Source organism: Somniosus microcephalus, chromosome 1 (genome assembly GCF_052327205.1).
Source record: "Somniosus microcephalus isolate GS21.2 chromosome 1, FLI_Smic_1.0, whole genome shotgun sequence".
Taxonomy (NCBI): Eukaryota; Metazoa; Chordata; class Chondrichthyes; order Squaliformes; family Somniosidae; genus Somniosus; species Somniosus microcephalus.
Window position 1 is genome coordinate 412,640,612 of NC_140987.1, and position 9,418 is coordinate 412,650,029.

Genomic DNA, 9,418 nt, shown 5'->3' on the forward strand with positions numbered 1-9,418 from the left:
AGACAGGGAGGGGGGTGTGGGGGGGGAGGCGGTGGTTAGGAGGGGAGGAAGGAATTGAAAGAACACCTTGTACTTTTGTAAGAGGCAGGAAAGATAAAATGTTGCAAATGGGAATGGCAAAAATCATACTGCATGAAAAATGGGGGCAGGGATAATTATCTGAAATTGTTGAACTCAATGTTGAGTCCGGTAGGCTGCAAAGTACCCAATCGAAAGATGAGGTGCTGTTCCTTGAGCTTACGTGAGCTTCATTGGAACAATGCAATAGCCCGAGGACAGAGAGATCAGAGTGGGAGTGAAGCGGTGAATTAAAGTGACAGGCGACCGGAAGCTCAGGGTCACCCGTACGGACTGAACGGAGGTGTTCCGCAAAGTGGCCGCCCAATCTGCGTTTGGTTTCCCCAATGTAGAGGAGACCGCATCGTGAGCAGCGAATACAGTATATTCAATTGCAAGAAGCGTGAGCAGCGAATATAGTATATTAAATTGCAAGAAGTGTGAGCAGTGAATACTCTTGGCCTGAACACCCCGTGTGCTGGAACGGTCTCCTACAAGCAGCCCCCTCACCTGATTGTCTTCTAATAGGCTCCTGCTGCTTGCTGGGGCTGCTGCTGCTGTTGCTGTTCCTCATGCTCCACCTCTCCACAAATTTTCAGAACCTCTCTGGCCACAGGGGATGTACCAGAGGACTGGAGAACAGCTAACGTAGTACCATTATTCAAGAAGGGTAGCAGGGATAAACCAGGGAATTACAGGCCAGTGAGCCTAACATCTGTGGTAGGGAAATTATTGGAAAAAATTCTGAGGGACAAAATTAGTCTCCACTTGGAGAGGCAAGGATTAATCGGGGATAGTCAGCATGGCTTTGTCAAGGGTAAATCATGTCTGACAAATCTGATTGAATTTTTCGAGGGGGTGACTAGGGGGGTGGATGAGGGAAATGCTGTGGATGTGGTTTACATGGACTTCAGTAAAGCTTTTGACAAAGTCCCGCATAGGAGACTGGTCAAGAAGGTAAGAGCCCATGGGATCCAGGGTGCCTTGGCGTGTTGGATCCTAAACTGGCTGAGTGGCAGGAGGCAGAGGGTGATGGTCGAAGGTTGCTTTTGTGACTGGAAGCCTGTGTCCAGTGGGGTACCTCAGGGATCGGTGCTGGGTCCCTTGTTGTTTGTGATCTACATAAGTGATTTGGATGAGAATGTAAAAGGTATGATCAGTAAGTTCGCAGATGACACGAAAATTGGTGGGGTGGTAAATTGTGAGGAGGAAAGCCTCAGGCTACAGGACGATATAAACGGGTTGGTCAGATGGGCGGAAAAGTGGCAAATGGAATTTAACCCTGAAAAGTGCGAGGTGATGCATTTTGGACAGACAAATAAAGCAAGGGAATACACAATGAGTGGTAGGACCCTAGGAAGTACAGAGGGTCAGAGGGACCTTGCTGTACATGTACATAGATCCCTGAAGGCAGCGGAACAGGTAGATAAGGTGGTTAAAAAGGCATATGGGATACTTGCCTTCATTAGCCGAGGCATAGAATATAAGAGCAGGGAGGTTATGATGGAGCTGTACAAAATGCTGGTGAGGCCACAGCTGGAGTACTGTGTGCAGTTCTGGTCGCCTCACTATAGGAAGGATGTGATTGCTTTGGAGAGGGTGCAGAGAAGATTCACCAGGATGTTACCTGGGATGGAGCGCCTCAGCTATGAAGAGAGGCTGGACAGGCTGGGGTTGTTTTCCTTGGAGCAAAGAAGGCTGAGGGGGGACCTGATTGAGGTGTACAAAATGATGAGGGGCATAGATAGGGTAGATAAAGAGGAACTTTTCCCCTTAGTAGGGGGGTCAATAACAAGGGGGCATAGATTCAGGGTAAGGGGCAGGAGATTTAGAGGGGATTTGAGGAGGAACTTTTTCACCCAGAGGGTGGTTGGAATGTGGAACTCAATGCCTGAAAGGGTGGTAGAGGCAGGAACCCTCACAACATTCAAGAAGCATTTGGATGAGCACTTGAAATGCCATTGCATACAAGGCTATGGACCAAATGCTGGAAAATGGGATTAGACTGGACAGGGATGGATGGGCGGCGCAGACACGATGGGCCGAAGGGCCTCTTTCTGTGCTGTAAAACTCTATGACTCTGTGACTCTATGATCCCAATGAAACTGGCAATAATAGCGCCCACGATAAGCAGATAGAGCTTATAGAAAGTTACAAAAGGCAAAACATATCAGAAAGAAGCAATCTGGAAGTTGGAAACTCACCTGCCAATTCAAAAAGCACAATAGCAGACAGATCCCATCGTCCACTTGAAGGGATTATTACTAGTCCTAGCCCCTTTAGGGCTACCCCGGATCAGGCGTATTCCCCAGATGTTCACTTTCAAATAAAATTAGAGGTAGCCGAATCCTAAAGACGCTTAATTGGGTCTAAAGGTCCAGACTATCTCTCCCTAAAGGAAAGGAACAACCTGAAGATGTTACCGTCCTCCAGATAGCACTTTTAATAAGTTTAGCTAGACTGTAACCTTCCGGATATTACGAGAGTCCGGAAAACTCCTGCAGAATTCTGCAACTCCTCACCAAAAGAGTGTACAGAGATTGAGTTTGCAAGTTTGATACAGAAGTATGTGAGACAATTCTAAAAATATATAGATTTATTAAAGAACCGACATGTAATTTACAGTTAGTGATTCAATCGCAACATTAACAGTTCCAAATACAAAAGCTTTCACAATCTTATTATCAGAGATCCTTATTCTCAAATTACATTTTTACATTTCTTAGTCTTATTCCAGGATATCCACCAAAATCAAATACAATACCATTGATCCCCGAGACTCAAAGAGTTGTAGACTTACAGGGCTTGCCTTTGAAGCCGAGAATTGCTTTGCCTCTTTACAGCGAATCTGTCTTCCCATTTGAAAGTTCAATTTTTATACCCTTTCTCAGTGGTATTTCCTTTGAAGTTTTCTGCTGATGTAAGCTAATTATCTCTAGTCATTTTTCTGCTGTCCCCTGCTATTTTTACAGTCAGATCAGCTGGTAGCATTACAGACTCGTGTCTCTACCCTAGGTGTTCAAAGCTTATCATAAAAAATGGTGTGGAGCAAATGCATCTATTTGATGTCATTCTTACCAAGGTCTTCTATTTGTGTCTCTTTATGACGTGTAAATTAAAAACACCTCAACCGGGTGCACCATTGTATTCTTTCCAAGGCTTCAGACTTTCAGGAACCTCCAACCTCCTGCTTCAACAAGGCTATTGATTCAGTGTCAACAACTTATCTTATCTCAATAGCCTGTATGCTGTTCACAGCTTTAGATGGTTGAGGCTTCCAGATTTTCAAGCCCAGTTTGTCATGTTTTAATAAAGTCAAAATTCTTTTATAGAATGGTGTATTTTTCTGAATAGGCATATTGCTTATTCCTTCACACACTTACCTAAAGCTGAGTGTCTCTTTAAATACTGCTTCAGTGGTTCTGAGAGGCCATCTCGCTAGGTTTTACTGGTGGGTTGCGTTCTGGACGAGACATCAGTGAATTCACGTTAAATTGGTATTGGGATCCTAATGGCGACATTGGACTCCGATTTGCATAGATTCATGAAGCGCCTGTCTATGACATTCATGAGGCGCCTATATACGGCTTTCATGAGGCACCTGTCTATGGCATTCATGAGGCACCTGTCTATGGCATTCATGAGGCGCCTGTCTATGGCATTCATGAGGCGCCTGTCTACGGCATTCATGAGACACCAGTATATGGCATTCATGAGGCGCCTGTATACGGCATTCATGAGGTGCCTGTATGCGGCATTCATGAGGCACCTGTCTAAGGCATCCATGAGGTGCCTGTTTATGGCATTCATGAGGTGCCTGTATACGGCATTCATGAGGTGCCTGTTTATGGCATTCATGAGGTGCCTGTATACGGCATTCATGAGGTGCCTGTTTATGGCATTCATGAGGTGCCTGTCTACGGCATTCATGAGGCGCCTGTATACGGCATTCATGAGGCACCTGTCTATGGCATTCATGAGGCACCTATCTATGGCATTCATGAGGTGCCTGTCTACAGCATTCATGAGGCACCTGTCTATGGCATTCATGAGGCGCCTGTATATGGCATTCATGAGGTGCCTATCTATGGCATTCATGAGGTGCCTGTATATGGCATTCATGAGGTGCCTGTATACAGCATTCATGAGATGCCTGTCTACGGCACTCATGAGGCACCTGTCTATGGCATTCATGAGGCACCTCTCTATGGCATTCATGAGGCGCCTGTATACGGCATTCATGAGGCACCTGTCAATGGCATTCATGAGGCGCCTGTCTATGGCATTCATGAGGCGCCTGTCTATGGCATTCATGAGGTGCCTGTATATGGCACTCATGAGGCACCTGTATATGGCATTCATGAGGCGCCTGTCTATGGCATTCATGAGGTGCCTGTATACGGCATTCATGAGGCGCCTGTCTATGGCATTCATGAGGCGCTGTATATGGCATTCAAGAGGCGCCTGTCTATGACATTCATGAGGCGCCAGTCTATGACATTCATGAGGTGCCTGTCTACGGCATTCATGAGGCGCCTGTTTAAGGCATTCATGAGGCACCTGTCTACGGCATTCATGAGGCACCTTTCTATGGCATTCATGAGGTGCCTGCCTATGGCATTCATGAGGTGCCTGTCTATGGCATTCATGAGGTGCCTGTATACAGCATTCATGAGGCACCTGTATACGGCAATCATGAGGCACCTGTATACGGCATTCATGAGACACCAGTATGTGGCATTCATGAGGTGCCTGTATATGGCATTCATGAGGCACCTGTCTACGGCATTCAAGAGGCGCCTGTCTATGGCATTCTTGAGGCGCTTGTATACAGCATTCACGAGGCGCCTGTATATGGCATTCATGAGGCACCTGTATACGGCATTCATGAGGCACCTTTCTATGGCATTCATGAGACACCAGTATGTGGCATTCATGAGGTGCCTGTATATGGCATTCATGAGGCGCCTGTCTATGGCATTCATGAGACACCGGTGTATGGCATTCATGAGGTGCCTGTATACGGCATTCATGAGGCGCCTGTCTATGGCATTCATGAGGTGCCTGTATACGGCATTCATGAGGCGCCTGTCTATGGCATTCATGAGGCGCCTGTATATGGCATTCAAGAGGCGCCTGTCTATGGCATTCATGAGGCGCCTGTCTATGACATTCATGAGGTGCCTGTCTACGGCATTCATGAGGCGCCTGTTTAAGGCATTCATGAGGCACCTGTCTACGGCATTCATGAGGCACCTGTCTATGGCATTCATGAGGCACCTGTATACGGCATTCATTAGGCGCCTGTATACGGAATTCATGAGGCACCTGTATACGGCAATCATGAGGCACCAGTATACGGCATTCATGAGGCACCTGTCTATGGCATTCATGAGGTGCCTGTCTACGGCATTCATGAGGTGCCTGTATACGGCATTCATGAGGCGCCTGTTTAAGGCATTCATGAGGCACCTGTCTATGGCATTCATGAAGCACCTTTCCATGGCATTCATGAGGCACCTGTATATGGCAATCATGAGGCACCTGTATACAGCATTCATGAGTCGCCTGTCTATGGCATTCATGAGGCACCTGTCTACAGCATTCAAGAGGCGCCTGTCTGTGGCATTCTTGAGGCACCTGTATACAGCATTCATGAGGCGCCTGTATATGGCATTCATGAAGCACCTGTATACGGCATTCATGAGGCGCCTGTGTATGGCATTCATGAGACACCAGTATATGGCATTCATGAGGTGCCTGTATACGGCATTCATGAGGCGCCTGTCTATGGCATTCATGAGACATCGGTATATGGCATTCATGAGGTGCCTGTATACGGCATTCATGAGGCGCCTGTCTATGGTATTCATGAGGTGCCTGTATACGGCATTCATGAGGCGCCTGTCTATGGCATTCATGAGGCGCCTGTCTATGGCATTCATGAGGCGCCTGTCTATGACATTCATGAGGTGCCTGTCTACGGTATTCATGAGGCGCCTGTTTAAGGCATTCAAGAGGCACCTGTCTATGGCATTCATGAGGCAGCTGTCTATGGCATTCATGAGGCACCTGTATACGGCATTCATTAGGCGCCTGTATACGGAATTCATGAGGCACCTGTATACGGCAATCATGAGGCACCAGTATACGGCATTCATGAGGCACCTGTCTATGGCATTCATGAGGTGCCTGTCTACGGCATTCATGAGGTGCCTGTATACAGCATTCATGAGGCACCTGTATATGGCATTCATGAGGCACCTGTATACGGCATTCATGAGGCACCTGAATACGGCATTCATGAGGCACCTGTATACGGCATTCATGAGGCGCCTGTCTATGGCATTCATGAGGCACCTGTATATGGCAATCATGAGGCACCTGTATACGGCATTCATGAGTCGCCTGTCTATGACATTCATGAGGCACCTGTCTACAGCATTCAAGAGGCACCTGTCTGTGGCATTCTTGAGGCACCTGTATACAGCATTCATGAGGCGCCTGTATATGGCATTCATGAAGCACCTGTATACGGCATTCATGAGGCGCCTGTCTATGGCATTCATGAGACACCAGTATATGGCATTCCTGAGGTGCCTGTATACGGCATTCATGAGGCGCCTGTCTATGGCATTCATGAGACACCGGTATATGGCATTCATGAGGTGCCTGTATACGGCATTCATGAGGCGCCTGTCTATGGTATTCATGAGGTGCCTTTATACGGCATTCATGAGGCGCCTGTCTATGGCATTCATGAGGCGCCTGTATATGGCATTCAAGAGGCGCCTGTCTATGGCATTCATGAGGCGCCTGTCTATGACATTCATGAGGTGCCTGTCTACGGTATTCATGAGGCACCTGTTTAAGGCATTCAAGAGGCACCTGTCTATGGCATTCATGAGGCAGCTGTCTATGGCATTCATGAGGCACCTGTATACGGCATTCATTAGGCGCCTGTATACGGAATTCATGAGGCACCTGTATACGGCAATCATGAGGCACCAGTATACGGCATTCATGAGGCACCTGTCTATGGCATTCATGAGGCGCCTGTCTACGGCATTCATGAGGTGCCTGTATACAGCATTCATGAGGCACCTGTATATGGCATTCATGAGGCACCTGTATACGGCATTCATGAGGCACCTGAATACGGCATTCATGAGGCACCTGTATACGGCATTCATGAGGCGCCTGTCTATGGCATTCATGAGGTGCCTGTATACGGCATTCATGAGGCACCTGTATACGGCATTCATGAGGCACCTGTATACGGCATTCATTAGGCGCCTGTATACGGAATTCATGAGGCGCCTGTATACAGCATTCATGAGGCGTCTATTTACAGCATTCATGAGGTGCCTGTCTATGGCATTCAAGCCCAGCTAGCTCAGTCGGTAGAGCATAAGACTCTTAATTTCAGGGTCGTGGGTTCAAAACCCACTTTGGGCGAGTGCTTTTCACTTGGAAAACAGTGACAGGATTGGACAAAGTCAACATAGATTTACAAAAGGTAAATCATGCTTGACTAATCTACTGGAATTTTTTGAGGATGCAACTTGTAGAATAGATAAGGGAGAACCAGTGGATGTGGTGTATTTGGACTTTCAGAAGGCTTTCGATAAGGTCCCGCATAAGAGATTAGCATGTAAAGATAAAGCACAAGGGATTGGGGGCAAGGTACTGACTTGGATAGAGAACTGGTTGGCAGACAGGAAGCAAAGAGTTGGAATAAATGGGTCTTTTTCTGAGTGGCAGGCAGTGACTAGTGGGGTACCGCAGGGATCGGTGCTAGGACCCCAGCTATTCACAATATATATTAATGATCTAGACGAGGGAACTAGATGTAATATCTCCAAGTTTGCAGATGACACAAAGCTGGGTGGGCGTGTGTGCTGTGAGGAGGGTGCCGAGAAACTCCAGTATGATTTGGACAGGTTGGGCGATTGGGCAGATGCATGGCAGATGCAGTATAATGTGGATAAATGCGAGGTTGTCCACTTTGGTGGCAAAAACAGGAAGGCAGATTATTATCTGAATGGCAATAGATTGGGAGAAGAGGAAGTGCAACGAGACATGGGTGTCCTTGTACACCAGTCGCTGAAGGTAAGCATGCAGGTGCAGCAGGCGGTTAAGAAGGCAAATGGTATGTTGGCCTTCATAGTGAGAGGTTTGAGTACAGGAACGAGGATGTCTTGCTGCAGTTGTACAGGGCCTTGGTGAGACCACACCTTGAGTATTGTGTGCAGTTTTGGTCGCCTTATCTGAGGAAGGATGGTCTTGCCATGGAGGGAGTGCAGTGGAGATTCACCAGACTGATACCTGGGATGGCAGGATTGACGTATGAGGAGAGATTGGGTCGATTGGGTATACTCGCTGGAGTTTAGAAGAGTGAGAGGGGATCTCATTGAAACTTATAAAATTCTAACAGGACTAGACAGACTAGATGCAGGAAGGATGTTCCCGATGGCGGGGGAGTCCAGAACCAGGGGTCACAGTCTAAAGATAAGAGGTAAGCCATTTAAGACAGAGGTGAGGAGGAATTTCTTCATCCAGAGAGTGGTGAACCTATGGAATTCTCTACCACAGAAGGCAGTTGAGGCCAAGTCATTAAATATATTCAAGAAGGAGTTAGATATATTTCTTAAGGCTAAAGGGATCAAGGGATATGGGGAGAAAGCAGGGACAGGGTACTGAGTTTGGATGATCAGCCATGATCTCCTTGAATGGCGGAGCAGGCTCGAGGGGCCGAATGGCCTACTCCTGCTCCTATCTTCTATGTTTCAATGTTTCTATTTTTCTATGAGGCGCCTGTATACGGCATTCATGAGTGTAAGGGGTTTTCGGTCGCAGAGGTTTCTCTCTCTAGAGGCCTCTCTCTCTTGCACAGTAAAACCTTGAGTGGTTCGACCCACTCGCCCTTTAGGTTCTAGGCACTGGACTTTGATGCAGGAACTACAATGTAGAGAATACTCGATAGGCCAGGTTTAATGGAAACGAAATGAAATTTTATTGCATAGAGAAAAACAAATCAAATGCAAGTCAATAAAAGGGTACATGGGAGGGAAAAACAAATTCATAATACATTACTAACTGAGATAGATACAGGCATATTATACTTTACAAAAGTCATCATGAAATGGGGAAACACACGGAACATCGAGGGACAACAACTCATTACCCCTTAAATGCCCACCCCCTAAGCCTAGCTAGATCAGATTGTGAGGGGCCAGAAACATGCTCACCAATCCAGTTGGAAAGTATAGAGTTTTGAAACAGGTCTGCATTTTGATCCTTTCAGGCGTCCTGTCTCCACGTGGTCAGCGCTGCGGGCTGCGACACTCTCTCTTCTTCC

At 47.1% G+C, this 9,418-nt stretch overlaps 1 non-coding gene across 1 annotated transcript; it reads left to right on the forward strand.

The window, feature by feature from the left end:
• The first annotated feature begins 7,442 nt into the window (after nt 1-7,442).
• On the forward strand, nt 7,443-7,515 carry trnak-cuu (transfer RNA lysine (anticodon CUU)). Its single transcript has one exon. It is a non-coding gene; the product is annotated as a tRNA-Lys (tRNA).
• The last annotated feature ends 1,903 nt before the right edge of the window (nt 7,516-9,418 follow it).